Source organism: Misgurnus anguillicaudatus, chromosome 4 (assembly GCF_027580225.2).
Source record: "Misgurnus anguillicaudatus chromosome 4, ASM2758022v2, whole genome shotgun sequence".
Lineage (NCBI taxonomy): Eukaryota > Metazoa > Chordata > Actinopteri > Cypriniformes > Cobitidae > Misgurnus > Misgurnus anguillicaudatus.
In genome coordinates, this window is record NC_073340.2 from 10,320,549 (window position 1) to 10,339,695 (window position 19,147).

General features: G+C 53.3%; 38 non-coding genes across 38 annotated transcripts; 12 read left to right on the plus strand and 26 right to left on the minus strand.

Annotated features, from left to right (window-relative positions):
* Positions 1 to 970: 970 nt before the first annotated feature.
* Positions 971 to 1,044, minus strand: trnam-cau (transfer RNA methionine (anticodon CAU)). The gene has a single exon. It is a non-coding gene; the product is annotated as a tRNA-Met (tRNA).
* Positions 1,045 to 1,274: 230 nt separating this feature from the next.
* On the plus strand, positions 1,275 to 1,347 carry trnar-acg (transfer RNA arginine (anticodon ACG)). Its single transcript has one exon. It is a non-coding gene; the product is annotated as a tRNA-Arg (tRNA).
* Positions 1,348 to 1,563: 216 nt separating this feature from the next.
* Positions 1,564 to 1,635, minus strand: trnae-cuc (transfer RNA glutamic acid (anticodon CUC)). The gene has a single exon. It is a non-coding gene; the product is annotated as a tRNA-Glu (tRNA).
* A 92-nt stretch (positions 1,636 to 1,727) lies between these two features.
* trnam-cau (transfer RNA methionine (anticodon CAU)) lies at positions 1,728 to 1,801 on the minus strand. The gene has a single exon. It is a non-coding gene; the product is annotated as a tRNA-Met (tRNA).
* A 230-nt stretch (positions 1,802 to 2,031) lies between these two features.
* On the plus strand, positions 2,032 to 2,104 carry trnar-acg (transfer RNA arginine (anticodon ACG)). Its single transcript has one exon. It is a non-coding gene; the product is annotated as a tRNA-Arg (tRNA).
* A 213-nt stretch (positions 2,105 to 2,317) lies between these two features.
* Positions 2,318 to 2,389, minus strand: trnae-cuc (transfer RNA glutamic acid (anticodon CUC)). Its single transcript has one exon. It is a non-coding gene; the product is annotated as a tRNA-Glu (tRNA).
* Positions 2,390 to 2,845: 456 nt separating this feature from the next.
* trnae-cuc (transfer RNA glutamic acid (anticodon CUC)) lies at positions 2,846 to 2,917 on the minus strand. The gene has a single exon. It is a non-coding gene; the product is annotated as a tRNA-Glu (tRNA).
* A 620-nt stretch (positions 2,918 to 3,537) lies between these two features.
* trnam-cau (transfer RNA methionine (anticodon CAU)) lies at positions 3,538 to 3,611 on the minus strand. The gene has a single exon. It is a non-coding gene; the product is annotated as a tRNA-Met (tRNA).
* A 230-nt stretch (positions 3,612 to 3,841) lies between these two features.
* trnar-acg (transfer RNA arginine (anticodon ACG)) lies at positions 3,842 to 3,914 on the plus strand. Its single transcript has one exon. It is a non-coding gene; the product is annotated as a tRNA-Arg (tRNA).
* Positions 3,915 to 4,128: 214 nt separating this feature from the next.
* trnae-cuc (transfer RNA glutamic acid (anticodon CUC)) lies at positions 4,129 to 4,200 on the minus strand. Its single transcript has one exon. It is a non-coding gene; the product is annotated as a tRNA-Glu (tRNA).
* Positions 4,201 to 4,820: 620 nt separating this feature from the next.
* Positions 4,821 to 4,894, minus strand: trnam-cau (transfer RNA methionine (anticodon CAU)). The gene has a single exon. It is a non-coding gene; the product is annotated as a tRNA-Met (tRNA).
* A 230-nt stretch (positions 4,895 to 5,124) lies between these two features.
* Positions 5,125 to 5,197, plus strand: trnar-acg (transfer RNA arginine (anticodon ACG)). Its single transcript has one exon. It is a non-coding gene; the product is annotated as a tRNA-Arg (tRNA).
* Positions 5,198 to 6,102: 905 nt separating this feature from the next.
* Positions 6,103 to 6,176, minus strand: trnam-cau (transfer RNA methionine (anticodon CAU)). Its single transcript has one exon. It is a non-coding gene; the product is annotated as a tRNA-Met (tRNA).
* A 230-nt stretch (positions 6,177 to 6,406) lies between these two features.
* On the plus strand, positions 6,407 to 6,479 carry trnar-acg (transfer RNA arginine (anticodon ACG)). Its single transcript has one exon. It is a non-coding gene; the product is annotated as a tRNA-Arg (tRNA).
* A 213-nt stretch (positions 6,480 to 6,692) lies between these two features.
* Positions 6,693 to 6,764, minus strand: trnae-cuc (transfer RNA glutamic acid (anticodon CUC)). Its single transcript has one exon. It is a non-coding gene; the product is annotated as a tRNA-Glu (tRNA).
* Positions 6,765 to 7,220: 456 nt separating this feature from the next.
* trnae-cuc (transfer RNA glutamic acid (anticodon CUC)) lies at positions 7,221 to 7,292 on the minus strand. Its single transcript has one exon. It is a non-coding gene; the product is annotated as a tRNA-Glu (tRNA).
* A 620-nt stretch (positions 7,293 to 7,912) lies between these two features.
* Positions 7,913 to 7,986, minus strand: trnam-cau (transfer RNA methionine (anticodon CAU)). Its single transcript has one exon. It is a non-coding gene; the product is annotated as a tRNA-Met (tRNA).
* A 1,736-nt stretch (positions 7,987 to 9,722) lies between these two features.
* On the minus strand, positions 9,723 to 9,796 carry trnam-cau (transfer RNA methionine (anticodon CAU)). The gene has a single exon. It is a non-coding gene; the product is annotated as a tRNA-Met (tRNA).
* Positions 9,797 to 10,026: 230 nt separating this feature from the next.
* Positions 10,027 to 10,099, plus strand: trnar-acg (transfer RNA arginine (anticodon ACG)). Its single transcript has one exon. It is a non-coding gene; the product is annotated as a tRNA-Arg (tRNA).
* Positions 10,100 to 10,477: 378 nt separating this feature from the next.
* Positions 10,478 to 10,551, minus strand: trnam-cau (transfer RNA methionine (anticodon CAU)). The gene has a single exon. It is a non-coding gene; the product is annotated as a tRNA-Met (tRNA).
* A 230-nt stretch (positions 10,552 to 10,781) lies between these two features.
* On the plus strand, positions 10,782 to 10,854 carry trnar-acg (transfer RNA arginine (anticodon ACG)). The gene has a single exon. It is a non-coding gene; the product is annotated as a tRNA-Arg (tRNA).
* Positions 10,855 to 11,067: 213 nt separating this feature from the next.
* trnae-cuc (transfer RNA glutamic acid (anticodon CUC)) lies at positions 11,068 to 11,139 on the minus strand. The gene has a single exon. It is a non-coding gene; the product is annotated as a tRNA-Glu (tRNA).
* Positions 11,140 to 11,595: 456 nt separating this feature from the next.
* Positions 11,596 to 11,667, minus strand: trnae-cuc (transfer RNA glutamic acid (anticodon CUC)). Its single transcript has one exon. It is a non-coding gene; the product is annotated as a tRNA-Glu (tRNA).
* A 620-nt stretch (positions 11,668 to 12,287) lies between these two features.
* On the minus strand, positions 12,288 to 12,361 carry trnam-cau (transfer RNA methionine (anticodon CAU)). The gene has a single exon. It is a non-coding gene; the product is annotated as a tRNA-Met (tRNA).
* A 230-nt stretch (positions 12,362 to 12,591) lies between these two features.
* Positions 12,592 to 12,664, plus strand: trnar-acg (transfer RNA arginine (anticodon ACG)). Its single transcript has one exon. It is a non-coding gene; the product is annotated as a tRNA-Arg (tRNA).
* Positions 12,665 to 13,570: 906 nt separating this feature from the next.
* trnam-cau (transfer RNA methionine (anticodon CAU)) lies at positions 13,571 to 13,644 on the minus strand. The gene has a single exon. It is a non-coding gene; the product is annotated as a tRNA-Met (tRNA).
* Positions 13,645 to 13,874: 230 nt separating this feature from the next.
* trnar-acg (transfer RNA arginine (anticodon ACG)) lies at positions 13,875 to 13,947 on the plus strand. Its single transcript has one exon. It is a non-coding gene; the product is annotated as a tRNA-Arg (tRNA).
* Positions 13,948 to 14,688: 741 nt separating this feature from the next.
* On the minus strand, positions 14,689 to 14,760 carry trnae-cuc (transfer RNA glutamic acid (anticodon CUC)). Its single transcript has one exon. It is a non-coding gene; the product is annotated as a tRNA-Glu (tRNA).
* Positions 14,761 to 15,380: 620 nt separating this feature from the next.
* Positions 15,381 to 15,454, minus strand: trnam-cau (transfer RNA methionine (anticodon CAU)). Its single transcript has one exon. It is a non-coding gene; the product is annotated as a tRNA-Met (tRNA).
* A 230-nt stretch (positions 15,455 to 15,684) lies between these two features.
* Positions 15,685 to 15,757, plus strand: trnar-acg (transfer RNA arginine (anticodon ACG)). The gene has a single exon. It is a non-coding gene; the product is annotated as a tRNA-Arg (tRNA).
* A 214-nt stretch (positions 15,758 to 15,971) lies between these two features.
* On the minus strand, positions 15,972 to 16,043 carry trnae-cuc (transfer RNA glutamic acid (anticodon CUC)). The gene has a single exon. It is a non-coding gene; the product is annotated as a tRNA-Glu (tRNA).
* A 620-nt stretch (positions 16,044 to 16,663) lies between these two features.
* trnam-cau (transfer RNA methionine (anticodon CAU)) lies at positions 16,664 to 16,737 on the minus strand. The gene has a single exon. It is a non-coding gene; the product is annotated as a tRNA-Met (tRNA).
* A 229-nt stretch (positions 16,738 to 16,966) lies between these two features.
* Positions 16,967 to 17,039, plus strand: trnar-acg (transfer RNA arginine (anticodon ACG)). Its single transcript has one exon. It is a non-coding gene; the product is annotated as a tRNA-Arg (tRNA).
* Positions 17,040 to 17,252: 213 nt separating this feature from the next.
* trnae-cuc (transfer RNA glutamic acid (anticodon CUC)) lies at positions 17,253 to 17,324 on the minus strand. The gene has a single exon. It is a non-coding gene; the product is annotated as a tRNA-Glu (tRNA).
* Positions 17,325 to 17,779: 455 nt separating this feature from the next.
* Positions 17,780 to 17,851, minus strand: trnae-cuc (transfer RNA glutamic acid (anticodon CUC)). Its single transcript has one exon. It is a non-coding gene; the product is annotated as a tRNA-Glu (tRNA).
* A 620-nt stretch (positions 17,852 to 18,471) lies between these two features.
* Positions 18,472 to 18,545, minus strand: trnam-cau (transfer RNA methionine (anticodon CAU)). The gene has a single exon. It is a non-coding gene; the product is annotated as a tRNA-Met (tRNA).
* Positions 18,546 to 18,774: 229 nt separating this feature from the next.
* On the plus strand, positions 18,775 to 18,847 carry trnar-acg (transfer RNA arginine (anticodon ACG)). Its single transcript has one exon. It is a non-coding gene; the product is annotated as a tRNA-Arg (tRNA).
* A 213-nt stretch (positions 18,848 to 19,060) lies between these two features.
* Positions 19,061 to 19,132, minus strand: trnae-cuc (transfer RNA glutamic acid (anticodon CUC)). Its single transcript has one exon. It is a non-coding gene; the product is annotated as a tRNA-Glu (tRNA).
* Positions 19,133 to 19,147: the final 15 nt, after the last annotated feature.

Here is a 19,147-nt window from a genome sequence, read left to right on the forward strand (position 1 = left end):
TGCAATGGATAACGCGTCTGACCATGGATCAGACGATTCTAGGTTCGACTCCTGGCTGGTTTGTTCGTGTTTTTACTCCTCCCTCCCACACGTTGGGTGTCTGCACAAGGTTCTGATTGCTCTATTGGCGGAGCGCAGGACAGCAATTTAGCAGGCCAACCTTAGGTCGATGGCCTGGAGGCAGTGGAGCTTTTTTGCTTGGGGGTGCTGCGATCCTTGCCTTCGAAGCCAACGTTGCGCAGAACCCGGTGAAAAGGCAACCGGACGTCAAAAGCACGTTCCCTGACCGGGAATCGAACCCGGGCCGCAGCGGTGAGAGCGCTGAATCCTAGCCACTAGACCACCAGGGAGGGCACATTCACTCTCAGACCGTGGAGAAGAGAAAGACAGGCAATTTAGCAGGCACGCGGGGGACAACCCCGTTTCTTATTTTGGTAGAGATGAAGCTTGGCAGATGTGCATGCCGATCTCCAGAATGCAGCTGTCTTTTAAAAAAATGACTGCCAAATCTTGTTGTAGGACCAGTGGTGCAATGGATAACGCGTCTGACCATGGATCAGACGATTCTAGGTTCGACTCCTGGCTGGTTTGTTCGTGTTTTTACTCCTCCCTCCCACACGTTGGGTGTCTGCACAAGGTTCTGATTGCTCTATTGGCGGAGCGCAGGACAGCAATTTAGCAGGCCAACCTTAGGTCGATGGCCTGGAGGCAGTGGAGCTTTTTTGCTTGGGGGTGCTGCGATCCTTGCCTTCGAAGCCAACTTTGCGCAGAACCCGGTGAAAAGGCAAGCGGACGTCAAAAGCACATTCCCTGACCGGGAATCGAACCCGGGCCGCGGCGGTGAGAGCGCCAAATCCTAGCCACTAGACCACCAGGGAGGGCACATTCACTCTCAGACCATGGATGCCCGGCACACTGTGCAGAAGAGAACTGGGGCTAATGTCGCAAACTAGTCGACAAAAAGTCGCTGTGCCCCGTGTGAGGCTCGAACTCACGACCTTCAGATTATGAGACTGACGCGCTGCCTAACTGCGCCAACGAGGCACGCCCACAATGGCGGGTTCGAATCCAACTTCTGACACTCTATTGCCCTTATTGTAGCCTCTCCATGCTGTGTTTCGTGGGTTCTTCCGAGGGAGCTTCATTTCAAAGACAGGCACGTGGGGGACCACCCCGTTTCCCATTTTGGTAAAGATGAAGCTTGGCAGATGTGCATGCTAATCTCCAGAATCCAGCTGTCTTCTAAAAAAAATTATTGCCAGAATGTTATTGTAGGACCAGTGGCGCAATGGATAACGCGTCTGACTACGGATCAGAAGATTCTAGGTTCGACTCCTGGCTGGTTCGATCGTGTTTTTACTCCTCCCTCCCACACGTTGGGTGTCTGCACAAGGTTCTGATTGCTCTGTTGGCAGAGCGCAGGACAGCAATTTAGCAGGCCAACCTTAGGTCGATGGCCTGGAGGCAGTGGAGCTTTTCCGCTTGGGGGTGCTGCGATTCTTTGCCTTCGAAGCCAACTTTGCGCAGAACCCGGTGAAAAGGCAAGCGGACGTCAAAAGCACATTCCCTGACCGGGAATCGAACCCGGGCCGCGGCGGTGAGAGCGCCGAATCCTAGCCACTAGACCACCAGGGAGGGCACATTCACTCTCAGACCATGGATGCCCGGCACACTGTGCAGAAGAGAACAGGGGCTAATGTCGCAAACTAGTCGACAAAAAGTCGCTGTGCCCCGTGTGAGGCTCGAACTCACGACCTTCAGATTATGAGACTGACGCGCTGCCTAACTGCGCCAACGAGGCACGCCCACAATGGCGGGTTCGAATCCAACTTCTGAAACTCTATTGCCCTTATTGTAGCCCCTCCATGCTGTGTTTCGTGGGTTCTTCCGAGGGAGCGTCATTTCAAAGACAGGCACGTGGGGGACCACCCCGTTTCCCATTTTGGTAAAGATGAAGCTTGGCAGATGTGCATGCTAATCTCCAGGATCCAGCTGTCTTCTAAAAAAAATTATTGCCAGAATGTTATTGTGGGACCAGTGGCGCAATGGATAACGCGTCTGACTACGGATCAGAAGATTCTAGGTTCGACTCCTGGCTGGTTCGATTGTGTTTTTACTCCTCCTCCCACACGTTGGGTGTCTGCACAAGGTTCTGATTGCTCTGTTGGCGGGGCGCAGGACAGCAATTTAGCCGGCCAACCTTAGGTCGATGGCCTGGAGGCAGTGGAGCTTTTTGCTTGGGGGTGCTGCGATCCTTGCCTTCAAAGCCAACGTTGCGCAGAACCCGGTGAAAAGGCAACCGGACGTCAAAAGCACGTTCCCTGACCGGGAATCGAACCCGGGCCGCGGCGGTGAGAGCGCCGAATCCTAGCCACTAGACCACCAGGGAGGGCACATTCACTCTCAGACCATGGAGAATAGAAAGACAGGCAATTTAGCAGGCACGCGGGGGACCACCCCGTTTCTTATTTTGGTAGAGATGAAGCTTGGCAGATGTGCATGCCGATCTCCAGAATGCAGCTGTCTTTTAAAAAAATGACTGCCAAATCTTGTTGTAGGACCAGTGGTGCAATGGATAACGCGTCTGACCATGGATCAGACGATTCTAGGTTCGACTCCTGGCTGGTTTGTTCGTGTTTTTACTCCTTCCTCCCACACGTTGGGTGTCTGCACAAGGTTCTGATTGCTCTATTGGCGGAGCGCAGGACTGCAATTTAGCAGGCCAACCTTAGGTCGATGGCCTGGAGGCAGTGGAGCTTTTTTGCTTGGGGGTGCTGCGATCCTTGCTCTCGAAGCCAACTTTGCGCAGAACCCGGTGAAAAGGCAAGCGGAAGTCAAAAGCACATTCCCTGACCGGGAATCGAACCCGGGCCGCGGCGGTGAGAGCGCCGAATCCTATCCACTAGACCACCAGGGAGGGCAAATTCACTCTCAGACCGTGGAGAAGAGAAAGACAGGCAATTTAGCAGGCACGCGGGGGACCACCCCGTTTCTTATTTTGGTAGAGATGAAGCTTGGCAGATGTGCATGCCGATCTCCAGAATCCAGCTGTCTTTTAAAAAAATGACTGCGAAATCTTGTTGTAGGACCAGTGGTGCAATGGATAACGCGTCTGACCATGGATCAGACGATTCTAGGTTCGACTCCTGGCTGGTTTGTTCGTGTTTTTACTCCTCCCTCCCACACGTTGGGTGTCTGCACAAGGTTCTGATTGCTCTATTGGCGGAGCGCAGGACAGCAATTTAGCAGGCCAACCTTAGGTCGATGGCCTGGAGGCAGTGGAGCTTTTTTGCTTGGGGGTGCTGCGATCCTTGCCTTCGAAGCCAACTTTGCGCAGAACCCGGTGAAAAGGCAAGCGGACGTCAAAAGCACATTCCCTGACCGGGAATCGAATCGGGGCCGCGGCGGTGAGAGCGCCAAATCCTAGCCACTAGACCACCAGGGAGGGCACATTCACTCTCAGACCATGGATGCCCGGCACACTGTGCAGAAGAGAACAGGGGCTAATGTCGCAAACTAGTTGACAAAAAGTCGCTGTGCCCCGTGTGAGGCTCGAACTCACGACCTTCAGATTATGAGACTGACGCGCTGCCTAACTGCGCCAACGAGGCACGCACACAATGGCGGGTTCGAATCCAACTTCTGACACTCTATTGCCCTTATTGTAGCCTCTCCATGCTGTGTTTCATGGGTTCTTCCGAGGGAGCGTCATTTCAAAGACAGGCACGTGGGGGACCACCCCGTTTCCCATTTTGGTAAAGATGAAGCTTGGCAGATGTGCATGCTAATCTCCAGAATCCAGCTGTCTTCTAAAAAAAATTATTGCCGGAATGTTATTGTAGGACCAGTGGCGCAATGGATAACGCGTCTGACTACGGATCAGAAGATTCTAGGTTCGACTCCTGGCTGGTTCGATCGTGTTTTTACTCCTCCTCCCACACGTTGGGTGTCTGCACAAGGTTCTGATTGCTCTATTGGCGGAGCGCAGGACAGCAATTTAGCAGGCCAACCTTAGGTCGATGGCCTGGAGGCAGTGGAGCTTTTTTGCTTGGGGGTGCTGCGATCCTTGCTCTCGAAGCCAACTTTGCGCAGAACCCGGTGAAAAGGCAAGCGGAAGTCAAAAGCACATTCCCTGACCGGGAATCGAACCCGGGCCGCGGCGGTGAGAGCGCCGAATCCTAGCCACTAGACCACCAGGGAGGGCAAATTCACTCTCAGACCGTGGAGAAGAGACAGACAGGCAATTTAGCAGGCACGCGGGGGACCACCCCGTTTCTTATTTTGGTAGAGATGAAGCTTGGCAGATGTGCATGCCGATCTCCAGAATCCAGCTGTCTTTTAAAAAAATGACTGCGAAATCTTGTTGTAGGACCAGTGGTGCAATGGATAACGCGTCTGACCATGGATCAGACGATTCTAGGTTCGACTCCTGGCTGATTTGTTCGTGTTTTTACTTCTCCCTCCCACACGTTGGGTGTCTGCACAAGGTTCTGATTGCTCTATTGGCGGAGCACAGGACAGCAATTTAGCAGGCCAACCTTAGGTCGATGGCCTGGAGGCAGTGGAGCTTTTTTGCTTGGGGGTGCTGCGATCCTTGCCTTCGAAGCCAACTTTGCGCAGAACCCGGTGAAAAGGCAAGCGGACGTCAAAAGCACATTCCCTGACCGGGAATCGAACCGGGGCCGCGGCGGTGAGAGCGCCAAATCCTAGCCACTAGACCACCAGGGAGGGCACATTCACTCTCAGACCATGGATGCCCGGCACACTGTGCAGAAGAGAACAGGGGCTAATGTCGCAAACTAGTTGACAAAAAGTCGCTGTGCCCCGTGTGAGGCTCGAACTCACGACCTTCAGATTATGAGACTGACGCGCTGCCTAACTGCACCAACGAGGCACGCACACAATGGCGGGTTCGAATCCAACTTCTGACACTCTATTGCCCTTATTGTAGCCTCTCCATGCTGTGTTTCATGGGTTCTTCCGAGGGAGCGTCATTTCAAAGACAGGCACGTGGGGGACCACCCCGTTTCCCATTTTGGTAAAGATGAAGCTTGGCAGATGTGCATGCTAATCTCCAGAATCCAGCTGTCTTCTAAAAAAAATTATTGCCAGAATGTTATTGTAGGACCAGTGGCGCAATGGATAACGCGTCTGACTACGGATCAGAAGATTCTAGGTTCGACTCCTGGCTGGTTCGATCGTGTTTTTACTCCTCCTCCCACACGTTGGGTGTCTGCACAAGGTTCTGATTGCTCTGTTGGCGGGGCGCAGGACAGCAATTTAGCCGGCCAACCTTAGGTCGATGGCCTGGAGGCAGTGGAGCTTTTTGCTTGGGGGTGCTGCGATCCTTGCCTTCAAAGCCAACGTTGCGCAGAACCCGGTGAAAAGGCAAGCGGAAGTCAAAAGCACATTCCCTGACCGGGAATCGAACCCGGGCCGCGGCGGTGAGAGCACCGAATCCTATCCACTAGACCACCAGGGAGGGCAAATTCACTCTCAGACCGTGGAGAAGAGAAAGACAGGCAATTTAGCAGGCACGCGGGGGACCACCCCGTTTCTTATTTTGGTAGAGATGAAGCTTGGCAGATGTGCATGCCGATCTCCAGAATCCAGCTGTCTTTTAAAAAAATGACTGCGAAATCTTGTTGTAGGACCAGTGGTGCAATGGATAACGCGTCTGACCATGGATCAGACGATTCTAGGTTCGACTCCTGGCTGGTTTGTTCGTGTTTTTACTCCTCCCTCCCACACGTTGGGTGTCTGCACAAGGTTCTGATTGCTCTATTGGCGGAGCGCAGGACAGCAATTTAGCAGGCCAACCTTAGGTCGATGGCCTGGAGGCAGTGGAGCTTTTTTGCTTGGGGGTGCTGCGATCCTTGCCTTCGAAGCCAACTTTGCGCAGAACCCGGTGAAAAGGCAAGCGGACGTCAAAAGCACATTCCCTGACCGGGAATCGAATCGGGGCCGCGGCGGTGAGAGCGCCAAATCCTAGCCACTAGACCACCAGGGAGGGCACATTCACTCTCAGACCATGGATGCCCGGCACACTGTGCAGAAGAGAACAGGGGCTAATGTCGCAAACTAGTTGACAAAAAGTCGCTGTGCCCCGTGTGAGGCTCGAACTCACGACCTTCAGATTATGAGACTGACGCGCTGCCTAACTGCGCCAACGAGGCACACACACAATGGCGGGTTCGAATCCAACTTCTGACACTCTATTGCCCTTATTGTAGCCTCTCCATGCTGTGTTTCATGGGTTCTTCCGAGGGAGCGTCATTTCAAAGACAGGCACGTGGGGGACCACCCCGTTTCCCATTTTGGTAAAGATGAAGCTTGGCAGATGTGCATGCTAATCTCCAGAATCCAGCTGTCTTCTAAAAAAAATTATTGCCAGAATGTTATTGTAGGACCAGTGGCGCAATGGATAACGCGTCTGACTACGGATCAGAAGATTCTAGGTTCGACTCCTGGCTGGTTCGATCGTGTTTTTACTCCTCCTCCCACACGTTGGGTGTCTGCACAAGGTTCTGATTGCTCTATTGGCGGAGCGCAGGACAGCAATTTAGCAGGCCAACCTTAGGTCGATTGCCTGGAGGCAGTGGAGCTTTTTGCTTGGGGGTGCTGCGATCCTTGCCTTCAAAGCCAACGTTGCGCAGAACCCGGTGAAAAGGCAACCGGACGTCAAAAGCACGTTCCCTGACCGGGAATCGAACCCGGGCCGCGGCGGTGAGAGCGCCGAATCCTAGCCACTAGACCACCAGGGAGGGCACATTCACTCTCAGACCATGGAGAAGAGAAAGACAGGCAATTTAGCAGGCACGCGGGGGACCACCCCGTTTCTTATTTTGGTAGAGATGAAGCTTGGCAGATGTGCATGCCGATCTCCAGAATGCAGCTGTCTTTTAAAAAAATGACTGCCAAATCTTGTTGTAGGACCAGTGGTGCAATGGATAACGCGTCTGACCATGGATCAGACGATACTAGGTTCGACTCCTGGCTGGTTTGTTCGTGTTTTTACTCCTTCCTCCCACACGTTGGGTGTCTGCACAAGGTTCTGATTGCTCTATTGGCGGAGCGCAGGACTGCAATTTAGCAGGCCAACCTTAGGTCGATGGCCTGGAGGCAGTGGAGCTTTTTTGCTTGGGGGTGCTGCGATCCTTGCTCTCGAAGCCAACTTTGCGCAGAACCCGGTGAAAAGGCAAGCGGAAGTCAAAAGCACATTCCCTGACCGGGAATCGAACCCGGGCCGCGGCGGTGAGAGCGCCGAATCCTATCCACTAGACCACCAGGGAGGGCAAATTCACTCTCAGACCGTGGAGAAGAGAAAGACAGGCAATTTAGCAGGCACGCGGGGGACCACCCCGTTTCTTATTTTGGTAGAGATGAAGCTTGGCAGATGTGCATGCCGATCTCCAGAATCCAGCTGTCTTTTAAAAAAATGACTGCGAAATCTTGTTGTAGGACCAGTGGTGCAATGGATAACGCGTCTGACCATGGATCAGACGATTCTAGGTTCGACTCCTGGCTGATTTGTTCGTGTTTTTACTCCTCCCTCCCACACGTTGGGTGTCTGCACAAGGTTCTGATTGCTCTATTGGCGGAGCGCAGGACAGCAATTTAGCAGGCCAACCTTAGGTCGATGGCCTGGAGGCAGTGGAGCTTTTTTGCTTGGGGGTGCTGCGATCCTTGCCTTCGAAGCCAACTTTGCGCAGAACCCGGTGAAAAGGCAAGCGGACGTCAAAAGCACATTCCCTGACCGGGAATCGAACCGGGGCCGCGGCGGTGAGAGCGCCAAATCCTAGCCACTAGACCACCAGGGAGGGCACATTCACTCTCAGACCATGGATGCCCGGCACACTGTGCAGAAGAGAACAGGGGCTAATGTCGCAAACTAGTTGACAAAAAGTCGCTGTGCCCCGTGTGAGGCTCGAACTCACGACCTTCAGATTATGAGACTGACGCGCTGCCTAACTGCGCCAACGAGGCACGCACACAATGGCGGGTTCGAATCCAACTTCTGACACTCTATTGCCCTTATTGTAGCCTCTCCATGCTGTGTTTCATGGGTTCTTCCGAGGGAGCGTCATTTCAAAGACAGGCACGTGGGGGACCACCCCGTTTCCCATTTTGGTAAAGATGAAGCTTGGCAGATGTGCATGCTAATCTCCAGAATCCAGCTGTCTTCTAAAAAAAATTATTGCCAGAATGTTATTGTAGGACCAGTGGCGCGATGGATAACGCGTCTGACTACGGATCAGAAGATTCTAGGGTCGACTCCTGGCTGGTTCGATCGTGTTTTTACTCCTCCTCCCACACGTTGGGTGTCTGCACAAGGTTCTGATTGCTCTGTTGGCGGGGCGCAGGACAGCAATTTAGCCGGCCAACCTTAGGTCGATGGCCTGGAGGCAGTGGAGCTTTTTGCTTGGGGGTGCTGCGATCCTTGCCTTCAAAGCCAACGTTGCGCAGAACCCGGTGAAAAGGCAACCGGACGTCAAAAGCACGTTCCCTGACCGGGAATCGAACCCGGGCCGCGGCGGTGAGAGCGCTGAATCCTAGCCACTAGACCACCAGGGAGGGCACATTCACTCTCAGACCGTGGAGAAGAGAAAGACAGGCAATTTAGCAGGCACGCGGGGGACAACCCCGTTTCTTATTTTGGTAGAGATGAAGCTTGGCAGATGTGCATGCCGATCTCCAGAATGCAGCTGTCTTTTAAAAAAATGACTGCCAAATCTTGTTGTAGGACCAGTGGTGCAATGGATAACGCGTCTGACCATGGATCAGACGATTCTAGGTTCGACTCCTGGCTGGTTTGTTCGTGTTTTTACTCCTCCCTCCCACACGTTGGGTGTCTGCACAAGGTTCTGATTGCTCTATTGGCGGAGCGCAGGACAGCAATTTAGCAGGCCAACCTTAGGTCGATGGCCTGGAGGCAGTGGAGCTTTTTTGCTTGGGGGTGCTGCGATCCTTGCCTTCGAAGCCAACGTTGCGCAGAACCCGGTGAAAAGGCAACCGGACGTCAAAAGCACGTTCCCTGACCGGGAATCGAACCCGGGCCGCAGCGGTGAGAGCGCTGAATCCTAGCCACTAGACCACCAGGGAGGGCACATTCACTCTCAGACCGTGGAGAAGAGAAAGACAGGCAATTTAGCAGGCACGCGGGGGACAACCCCGTTTCTTATTTTGGTAGAGATGAAGCTTGGCAGATGTGCATGCCGATCTCCAGAATGCAGCTGTCTTTTAAAAAAATGACTGCCAAATCTTGTTGTAGGACCAGTGGTGCAATGGATAACGCGTCTGACCATGGATCAGACGATTCTAGGTTCGACTCCTGGCTGGTTTGTTCGTGTTTTTACTCCTCCCTCCCACACGTTGGGTGTCTGCACAAGGTTCTGATTGCTCTATTGGCGGAGCGCAGGACAGCAATTTAGCAGGCCAACCTTAGGTCGATGGCCTGGAGGCAGTGGAGCTTTTTTGCTTGGGGGTGCTGCGATCCTTGCCTTCGAAGCCAACTTTGCGCAGAACCCGGTGAAAAGGCAAGCGGACGTCAAAAGCACATTCCCTGACCGGGAATCGAACCGGGGCCGCGGCGGTGAGAGCGCCAAATCCTAGCCACTAGACCACCAGGGAGGGCACATTCACTCTCAGACCATGGATGCCCGGCACACTGTGCAGAAGAGAACAGGGGCTAATGTCGCAAACTAGTTGACAAAAAGTCGCTGTGCCCCGTGTGAGGCTCGAACTCACGACCTTCAGATTATGAGACTGACGCGCTGCCTAACTGCGCCAACGAGGCACGCACACAATGGCGGGTTCGAATCCAACTTCTGACACTCTATTGCCCTTATTGTAGCCTCTCCATGCTGTGTTTCATGGGTTCTTCCGAGGGAGCTTCATTTCAAAGACAGGCACGTGGGGGACCACCCCGTTTCCCATTTTGGTAAAGATGAAGCTTGGCAGATGTGCATGCTAATCTCCAGAATCCAGCTGTCTTCTAAAAAAAATTATTGCCAGAATGTAATTGTAGGACCAGTGGCGCAATGGATAACGCGTCTGACTACGGATCAGAAGATTCTAGGTTCGACTCCTGGCTGGTTCGATCGTGTTTTTACTCCTCCTCCCACACGTTGGGTGTCTGCACAAGGTTTTGATTGCTCTATTGGCGGAGCGCAGGACAGCAATTTAGCAGGCCAACCTTAGGTCGATGGCCTGGAGGCAGTGGAGCTTTTTTGCTTGGGGGTGCTGCGATCCTTGCCTTCGAAGCCAACTTTGCGCAGAACCCGGTGAAAAGGCAAGCGGACGTCAAAAGCACATTCCCTGACCGGGAATCGAACCGGGGCCGCGGCGGTGAGAGCGCCAAATCCTAGCCACTAGACCACCAGGGAGGGCACATTCACTCTCAGACCATGGATGCCCGGCACACTGTGCAGAAGAGAACAGGGGCTAATGTCGCAAACTAGTTGACAAAAAGTCGCTGTGCCCCGTGTGAGGCTCGAACTCACGACCTTCAGATTATGAGACTGACGCGCTGCCTAACTGCGCCAACGAGGCACGCACACAATGGCGGGTTCGAATCCAACTTCTGAAACTCTATTGCCCTTATTGTAGCCTCTCCATGCTGTGTTTCATGGGTTCTTCCGAGGGAGCGTCATTTCAAAGACAGGCACGTGGGGGACCACCCCGTTTCCCATTTTGGTAAAGATGAAGCTTGGCAGATGTGCATGCTAATCTCCAGGATCCAGCTGTCTTCTAAAAAAAATTATTGCCAGAATGTTATTGTAGGACCAGTGGCGCAATGGATAACGCGTCTGACTACGGATCAGAAGATTCTAGGTTCGACTCCTGGCTGGTTCGATCGTGTTTTTACTCCTCCTCCCACACGTTGGGTGTCTGCACAAGGTTCTGATTGCTCTGTTGGCGGGGCGCAGGACAGCAATTTAGCCGGCCAACCTTAGGTCGATGGCCTGGAGGCAGTGGAGCTTTTTGCTTGGGGGTGCTGCGATCCTTGCCTTCAAAGCCAACGTTGCGCAGAACCCGGTGAAAAGGCAACCGGACGTCAAAAGCACGTTCCCTGACCGGGAATCGAACCCGGGCCGCGGCGGTGAGAGCGCCGAATCCTAGCCACTAGACCACCAGGGAGGGCACATTCACTCTCAGACCATGGAGAATAGAAAGACAGGCAATTTAGCAGGCACGCGGGGGACCACCCCGTTTCTTATTTTGGTAGAGATGAAGCTTGGCAGATGTGCATGCCGATCTCCAGAATGCAGCTGTCTTTTAAAAAAATGACTGCCAAATCTTGTTGTAGGACCAGTGGTGCAATGGATAACGCGTCTGACCATGGATCAGACGATTCTAGGTTCGACTCCTGGCTGGTTTGTTCGTGTTTTTACTCCTTCCTCCCACACGTTGGGTGTCTGCACAAGGTTCTGATTGCTCTATTGGCGGAGCGCAGGACTGCAATTTAGCAGGCCAACCTTAGGTCGATGGCCTGGAGGCAGTGGAGCTTTTTTGCTTGGGGGTGCTGCGATCCTTGCTCTCGAAGCCAACTTTGCGCAGAACCCGGTGAAAAGGCAAGCGGAAGTCAAAAGCACATTCCCTGACCGGGAATCGAACCCGGGCCGCGGCGGTGAGAGCGCCGAATCCTATCCACTAGACCACCAGGGAGGGCAAATTCACTCTCAGACCGTGGAGAAGAGAAAGACAGGCAATTTAGCAGGCACGCGGGGGACCACCCCGTTTCTTATTTTGGTAGAGATGAAGCTTGGCAGATGTGCATGCCGATCTCCAGAATCCAGCTGTCTTTTAAAAAAATGACTGCGAAATCTTGTTGTAGGACCAGTGGTGCAATGGATAACGCGTCTGACCATGGATCAGACGATTCTAGGTTCGACTCCTGGCTGGTTTGTTCGTGTTTTTACTCCTCCCTCCCACACGTTGGGTGTCTGCACAAGGTTCTGATTGCTCTATTGGCGGAGCGCAGGACAGCAATTTAGCAGGCCAACCTTAGGTCGATGGCCTGGAGGCAGTGGAGCTTTTTTGCTTGGGGGTGCTGCGATCCTTGCCTTCGAAGCCAACTTTGCGCAGAACCCGGTGAAAAGGCAAGCGGACGTCAAAAGCACATTCCCTGACCGGGAATCGAATCGGGGCCGCGGCGGTGAGAGCGCCAAATCCTAGCCACTAGACCACCAGGGAGGGCACATTCACTCTCAGACCATGGATGCCCGGCACACTGTGCAGAAGAGAACAGGGGCTAATGTCGCAAACTAGTTGACAAAAAGTCGCTGTGCCCCGTGTGAGGCTCGAACTCACGACCTTCAGATTATGAGACTGACGCGCTGCCTAACTGCGCCAACGAGGCACGCACACAATGGCGGGTTCGAATCCAACTTCTGACACTCTATTGCCCTTATTGTAGCCTCTCCATGCTGTGTTTCATGGGTTCTTCCGAGGGAGCGTCATTTCAAAGACAGGCACGTGGGGGACCACCCCGTTTCCCATTTTGGTAAAGATGAAGCTTGGCAGATGTGCATGCTAATCTCCAGAATCCAGCTGTCTTCTAAAAAAAATTATTGCCGGAATGTTATTGTAGGACCAGTGGCGCAATGGATAACGCGTCTGACTACGGATCAGAAGATTCTAGGTTCGACTCCTGGCTGGTTCGATCGTGTTTTTACTCCTCCTCCCACACGTTGGGTGTCTGCACAAGGTTCTGATTGCTCTATTGGCGGAGCGCAGGACAGCAATTTAGCAGGCCAACCTTAGGTCGATGGCCTGGAGGCAGTGGAGCTTTTTTGCTTGGGGGTGCTGCGATCCTTGCTCTCGAAGCCAACTTTGCGCAGAACCCGGTGAAAAGGCAAGCGGAAGTCAAAAGCACATTCCCTGACCGGGAATCGAACCCGGGCTGCGGCGGTGAGAGCGCCGAATCCTAGCCACTAGACCACCAGGGAGGGCAAATTCACTCTCAGACCGTGGAGAAGAAACAGACAGGCAATTTAGCAGGCACGTGGGGGACCACCCCGTTTCTTATTTTGGTAGAGATGAAGCTTGGCAGATGTGCATGCCGATCTCCAGAATCCAGCTGTCTTTTAAAAAAATGACTGCGAAATCTTGTTGTAGGACCAGTGGTGCAATGGATAACGCGTCTGACCATGGATCAGACGATTCTAGGTTCGACTCCTGGCTGATTTGTTCGTGTTTTTACTCCTCCCTCCCACACGTTGGGTGTCTGCACAAGGTTCTGATTGCTCTATTGGCGGAGCGCAGGACAGCAATTTAGCAGGCCAACCTTAGGTCGATGGCCTGGAGGCAGTGGAGCTTTTTTGCTTGGGGGTGCTGCGATCCTTGCCTTCGAAGCCAACTTTGCGCAGAACCCGGTGAAAAGGCAAGCGGACGTCAAAAGCACATTCCCTGACCGGGAATCGAACCGGGGCCGCGGCGGTGAGAGCGCCAAATCCTAGCCACTAGACCACCAGGGAGGGCACATTCACTCTCAGACCATGGATGCCCGGCACACTGTGCAGAAGAGAACAGGGGCTAATGTCGCAAACTAGTTGACAAAAAGTCGCTGTGCCCCGTGTGAGGCTCGAACTCACGACCTTCAGATTATGAGACTGACGCGCTGCCTAACTGCGCCAACGAGGCACGCACACAATGGCGGGTTCGAATCCAACTTCTGACACTCTATTGCCCTTATTGTAGCCTCTCCATGCTGTGTTTCATGGGTTCTTCCGAGGGAGCGTCATTTCAAAGACAGGCACGTGGGGGACCACCCCGTTTCCCATTTTGGTAAAGATGAAGCTTGGCAGATGTGCATGCTAATCTCCAGAATCCAGCTGTCTTCTAAAAAAAATTATTGCCAGAATGTTATTGTAGGACCAGTGGCGCAATGGATAACGCGTCTGACTACGGATCAGAAGATTCTAGGTTCGACTCCTGGCTGGTTCGATCGTGTTTTTACTCCTCCTCCCACACGTTGGGTGTCTGCACAAGGTTCTGATTGCTCTGTTGGCGGGGCGCAGGACAGCAATTTAGCCGGCCAACCTTAGGTCGATGGCCTGGAGGCAGTGGAGCTTTTTGCTTGGGGGTGCTGCGATCCTTGCCTTCAAAGCCAACGTTGCGCAGAACCCGGTGAAAAGGCAACCGGACGTCAAAAGCACGTTCCTTGACCGGGAATCGAACCCAGGCCGCGGCGGTGAGAGCGCCGAATCCTAGACACTGGACCACCAGGGAGGGCACATTCACTCTCAGACCATGGAGAAGAGAAAGACAGGCAATTTAGAAGGCACGCGGGGGACCACCCCTTTTCTTATGTTGTTAGAGATGAATCTTGGCAGATGTGCATGCAGATCTACACAATGCAGCTGTCTTTTAAAAAAATAACTTCAAAATCTAGATGTAGGAACAGTGGTTCAATGGATAACGCGTCTGACCATGGATCAGACGATTCTAGGTTCGACTCCTGGCTGGTTTGTTCGTGTTTTTACTCCTTCCTCCCACACGTTGGGTGTCTGCACAAGGTTCTGATTGCTCTATTGGCGGAGCGCAGGACTGCAATTTAGCAGGCCAACCTTAGGTCGATGGCCTGGAGGCAGTGGAGCTTTTTTGCTTGGGGGTGCTGCGATCCTTGCTCTCGAAGCCAACTTTGCGCAGAACCCGGTGAAAAGGCAAGCGGAAGTCAAAAGCACATTCCCTGACCGGGAATCGAACCCGGGCCGCGGCGGTGAGAGCGCCGAATCCTATCCACTAGACCACCAGGGAGGGCAAATTCACTCTCAGACCGTGGAGAAGAGAAAGACAGGCAATTTAGCAGGCACGCGGGGGACCACCCCGTTTCTTATTTTGGTAGAGATGAAGCTTGGCAGATGTGCATGCCGATCTCCAGAATCCAGCTGTCTTTTAAAAAAATGACTGCGAAATCTTGTTGTAGGACCAGTGGTGCAATGGATAACGCGTCTGACCATGGATCAGACGATTCTAGGTTCGACTCCTGGCTGGTTTGTTCGTGTTTTTACTCCTCCCTCCCACACGTTGGGTGTCTGCACAAGGTTCTGATTGCTCTATTGGCGGAGCGCAGGAAAGCAATTTAGCAGGCCAACCTTAGGTCGATGGCCTGGAGGCAGTGGAGCTTTTTTGCTTGGGGGTGCTGCGATCCTTGCCTTCGAAGCCAACTTTGCGCAGAACCCGGTGAAAAGGCAAGCGGACGTCAAAAGCACATTCCCTGACCGGGAATCGAATCGGGGCCGCGGCGGTGAGAGCGCCAAATCCTAGCCACTAGACCACCAGGGAGGGCACATTCACTCTCAGACCATGGATGCCCGGCACACTGTGCAGAAGAGAACAGGGGCTAATGTCGCAAACTAGTTGACAAAAAGTCGCTGTGCCCCGTGTGAGGCTCGAACTCACGACCTTCAGATTATGAGACTGACGCGCTGCCTAACTGCGCCAACGAGGCACGCACACAATGGCGGGTTCGAATCCAACTTCTGACACTCTATTGCCCTTATTGTAGCCTCTCCATGCTGTGTTTCATGGGTTCTTCCGAGGGAGCGTCATTTCAAAGACAGGCACGTGGGGGACCACCCTGTTTCCCATTTTGGTAAAGATGAAGCTTGGCAGATGTGCATGCTAATCTCCAGAATCCAGCTGTCTTCTAAAAAAAATTATTGCCAGAATGTTATTGTAGGACCAGTGGCGCAATGGATAACGCGTCTGACTACGGATCAGAAGATTCTAGGTTCGACTCCTGGCTGGTTCGATCGTGTTTTTACTCCTCCTCCCACACGTTGGGTGTCTGCACAAGGTTCTGATTGCTCTATTGGCAGAGCGCAGGACAGCAATTTAGCAGGCCAACCTTAGGTCGATGGCCTGGAGGCAGTGGAGCTTTTTTGCTTGGGGGTGCTGCGATCCTTGCTCTCGAAGCCAACTTTGCGCAGAACCCGGTGAAAAGGCAAGCGGAAGTCAAAAGCACATTCCCTGACCGGGAATCGAACCCGGGCCGCGGCGGTGAGAGCGCCGAATCCTAGCCACTAGACCACCAGGGAGGGCAAATTCACTCTCAGACCGTGGAGAAGAGACAGACAGGCAATTTAGCAGGCACGCGGGGGACCACCCCGTTTCTTATTTTGGTAGAGATGAAGCTTGGCAGATGTGCATGCCGATCTCCAGAATCCAGCTGTCTTTTAAAAAAATGACTGCGAAATCTTGTTGTAGGACCAGTGGTGCAATGGATAACGCGTCTGACCATGGATCAGACGATTCTAGGTTCGACTCCTGGCTGATTTGTTCGTGTTTTTACTCCTCCCTCCCACACGTTGGGTGTCTGCACAAGGTTCTGATTGCTCTATTGGCGGAGCGCAGGACAGCAATTTAGCAGGCCAACCTTAGGTCGATGGCCTGGAGGCAGTGGAGCTTTTTTGCTTGGGGGTGCTGCGATCCTTGCCTTCGAAGCCAACTTTGCGCAGAACCCGGTGAAAAGGCAAGCGGACGTCAAAAGCACATTCCCTGACCGGGAATCGAACCGGGGCCGCGGCGGTGAGAGCGCCAAATCCTAGCCACTAGACCACCAGGGAGGGCACATTCACTCTCAGACCATGGATGCCCGGCACACTGTGCAGAAGAGAACAGGGGCTAATGTCGCAAACTAGTTGACAAAAAGTCGCTGTGCCCCGTGTGAGGCTCGAACTCACGACCTTCAGATTATGAGACTGACGCGCTGCCTAACTGCGCCAACGAGGCACGCACACAATGGCGGGTTCGAATCCAACTTCTGACACTCTATTGCCCTTATTGTAGCCTCTCCATGCTGTGTTTCATGGGTTCTTCCGAGGGAGCGTCATTTCAAAGACAGGCACGTGGGGACCACCCCGTTTCCCATTTTGGTAAAGATGAAGCTTGGCAGATGTGCATGCTAATCTCCAGAATCCAGCTGTCTTCTAAAAAAAATTATTGCCAGAATGTTATTGTAGGACCAGTGGCGCAATGGATAACGCGTCTGACTACGGATCAGAAGATTCTAGGTTCGACTCCTGGCTGGTTCGATCGTGTTTTTACTCCTCCTCCCACACGTTGGGTGTCTGCACAAGGTTCTGATTGCTCTGTTGGCGGGGCGCAGGACAGCAATTTAGCCAGCCAACCTTAGGTCGATGGCCTGGAGGCAGTGGAGCTTTTTGCTTGGGGGTGCTGCGATCCTTGCCTTCAAAGCCAACGTTGCGCAGAACCCGGTGAAAAGGCAACCGGACGTCAAAAGCACGTTCCCTGACCGGGAATCGAACCCGGGCCGCGGCGGTGAGAGCGCCGAATCCTAGCCACTAGACCACCAGGGAGGGCACATTCACTCTCAGACCGTGGAGAAGAGAAAGACAGGCAATTTAGCAGGCACGCGGGGGACCACCCCGTTTCTTATTTTGGTAGAGATGAAGCTTGGCAGATGTGCATGCCGATCTCCAGAATGCAGCTGTCTTTTAAAAAAATGACTGCCAAATCTTGTTGTAGGACCAGTGGTGCAATGGATAACGCGTCTGACCATGGATCAGACGATTCTAGGTTGGACTCCTGGCTGGTTTGTTCGTGTTTTTACTCCTTCCTCCCACACGTTGGGTGTCTGCACAAGGTTCTGATTGCTCTATTGGCGGAGCGCAGGACAGCAATTTAGCAGGCCAACCTTAGGTCGATGGCCTGGAGGCAGTGGAGCTTTTTTGCTTGGGGGTGCTGCGATCCTTGCTCTCGAAGCCAACTTTCCGAGAACCCGGTGAAAAGGCAAGCGGAAGTCAAAAGCACATTCCCTGACCGGGAATCGAACCCGGGCCGCGGCGGTGAGAGCGCCGAATCCTAGCCACTAGACCACCAGGGAGGGCAAATTCACTCTCAGACCGTGGAGAAGAGACAGACAGGCAATTTAGCAGGCACGCGGGGGACCACCCCGTTTCTTATTTTGGTAGAGATGAAGCTTGGCAGATGTGCATGCCGATCTCCAGAATCCAGCTGTCTTTTAAAAAAATGACTGCGAAATCTTGTTGTAGGACCAGTGGTGCAATGGATAACGCGTCTGACCATGGATCAGACGATTCTAGGTTCGACTCCTGGCTGATTTGTTCGTGTTTTTACTCCTCCCTCCCACACGTTGGGTGTCTGCACAAGGTTCTGATTGCTCTATTGGCGGAGCGCAGGACAGCAATTTAGCAGGCCAACCTTAGGTCGATGGCCTGGAGGCAGTGGAGCTTTTTTGCTTGGGGGTGCTGCGATCCTTGCCTTCGAAGCCAACTTTGCGCAGAACCCGGTGAAAAGGCAAGCGGACGTCAAAAGCACATTCCCTGACCGGGAATCGAACCGGGGCCGCGGCGGTGAGAGCGCCAAATCCTAGCCACTAGACCACCAGGGAGGGCACATTCACTCTCAGACCATGGATGCCCGGCACACTGTGCAGAAGAGAACAGGGGCTAATGTCGCAAACTAGTTGACAAAAAGTCGCTGTGCCCCGTGTGAGGCTCGAACTCACGACCTTCAGATTATGAGACTGACGCGCTGCCTAACTGCGCCAACGAGGCACGCACACAATGGCGGGTTCGAATCCAACTTCTGACACTCTATTGCCCTTATTGTAGCCTCTCCATGCTGTGTTTCATGGGTTCTTCCGAGGGAGCGTCATTTCAAAGACAGGCACGTGGGGACCACCCCGTTTCCCATTTTGGTAAAGATGAAGCTTGGCAGATGTGCATGCTAATCTCCAGAATCCAGCTGTCTTCTAAAAAAAATTATTGCCAGAATGTTATTGTAGGACCAGTGGCGCAATGGATAACGCGTCTGACTACGGATCAGAAGATTCTAGGTTCGACTCCTGGCTGGTTCGATCGTGATTTTACTCCTCCTCCCACACGTTGGGTGTCTGCACAAGGTTCTGATTGCTCTGTTGGCGGGGCGCAGGACAGCAATTTAGCCAGCCAACCTTAGGTCGATGGCCTGGAGGCAGTGGAGCTTTTTGCTTGGGGGTGCTGCGATCCTTGCCTTCAAAGCCAACGTTGCGCAGAACCCGGTGAAAAGGCAACCGGACGTCAAAAGCACGTTCCCTGACCGGGAATCGAACCCGGGCCGCGGCGGTGAGAGCGCCGAATCCTAGCCACTAGACCACCAGGGAGGGCACATTCACTCT